Raw genomic sequence first — 1,561 nt, 5'->3', positions numbered from 1 at the left:
TATACTATTAAAACAAATTAAAATGGTAAAAGTTATTGTACTTTAAGTAAAAATAAAAGAGACAAAATATCAATCCCAGTTTTGGATTACTTTAATTAACAAAAAAAATGCATATAGCAGAGGATAGTTTCAATCTGCCTACCTCTGGGTTATGGGCCCAGCATGCTTCCATTGCAGTACTCTGCTGCACATGTAAGTGCAAGAGATCCTGAAGCACTCACTCATCATGGGAAAGTACCAATGTGTTTCTTCGTTGGTTGATGGAAGAAACATCTTACAAAAACTCTCCAGATTATTGACTTTTTAAAGTTTTTCTAGGAAACGTTTTAGATGAATGCTTATTAGCCTTTGTCAGTATGGACTTTTGCAAAGTGTCTCTGTGGCGCAATCGGTTAGTGTGTTTGGCTATTAACCAAAAGGTTGGTGGTTCAATCCCACCCAGGGACGTAATTAACCTTGTGATCAGATTTTGGTGATATTTAAGTAGACAAGTCAAAATTTCAAACCTCCTCTTATGGTGTAGGGTACATGGCCTTCTCTGATGTAATCAGAGTTAGATTTGATTCAGTGATTTTATAAAAAACAGCTAGGAAGCACAATTTAGCAGTGGGTTGCAGAGAAAAAAAATATGCTGGCAGAAAAATCCAATCGAGTGATTAAACAGCTCTTCATTTTCTGGCTTTATTTTTATGCTAACAAATTTGTTCTCTGAAAAGTGTCCACAAAGCCAAGTCTCTGATTAACACCTTTGTAAGGATGGTTTTTCACCTATTACTAAATTAAACTTGCTTCATTGGAAAGGCAGCAAGATGCATCCTCATTTCAATGTCTACTGAAATAATACAAGTTGACACCAGGAAACATTAACGCCACTGCATCCTTGCTGCTTTCTCATGTGGAAGTCTGTTTAATGTGAAAACAAATGTGTGTGTTTTTTTCAACCTGGAAGCCCAACATCGATTAAGATCGATCTTAAATAGACCCCTGGGTTTTAAGGATAACCATGGTTGAGTCCAATGGTTAATTCACATTGACCGAAGTTCTAATTAAGTCACCTGTGCTCAAGCATGATATCCTTAAAATCTGGATTGCAATGACAGCATTTTGGAACTATGCCTAAGGGTTTAATTTTTACATTTATCCACTGACAATAAATCTACCTACAATATCCCTGTAACTGTTATGATTACAGTATTTCACTAAATAATTTAATTTGCTGAACCTTCTGTAAAAAGAAATATTAAGCTGCTGTAATTCCCAGATGCAGCAAATTTGTTAGCTAGTGGGCAAAACCATGTGCACTGCAGGGATGGGGGGGGGCAGATATAACATTTGCAGAGAGATTTAGGTGGCTTATATTGTTTGTGTGCAGGGTAAATACTGGCTGTTTTGTTTTTACACTGCAATTTAGATTTCAGTTTGAACACACCGCACCAAAATCTAACTCTCTCTGCACATATTATACACCCCCCCCCCCTGCAGTGTACATGGTTTTAGCTAATAAATTTGCTGCTGTGATCAGATCTGAGTTAAGCCCTATGTATTTGGCACTGGCAAAGGG

The 1,561-nt window shown here is 37.1% G+C and overlaps 1 non-coding gene across 1 annotated transcript; it reads left to right on the top strand.

Moving 5' to 3' along the window:
• Positions 1–373: 373 nt before the first annotated feature.
• Positions 374–447, top strand: TRNAN-AUU (transfer RNA asparagine (anticodon AUU)). The gene has a single exon. It is a non-coding gene; the product is annotated as a tRNA-Asn (tRNA).
• The last annotated feature ends 1,114 nt before the right edge of the window (positions 448–1,561 follow it).

The sequence above is a fragment of the Pseudophryne corroboree genome, unplaced genomic scaffold (assembly GCF_028390025.1).
Source record: "Pseudophryne corroboree isolate aPseCor3 unplaced genomic scaffold, aPseCor3.hap2 scaffold_221, whole genome shotgun sequence".
Taxonomy (NCBI): domain Eukaryota; kingdom Metazoa; phylum Chordata; class Amphibia; order Anura; family Myobatrachidae; genus Pseudophryne; species Pseudophryne corroboree.
The sequence above is the reverse complement of the archived record's forward strand: the minus strand, read 5'-3'. Positions and strand labels throughout refer to the sequence as shown.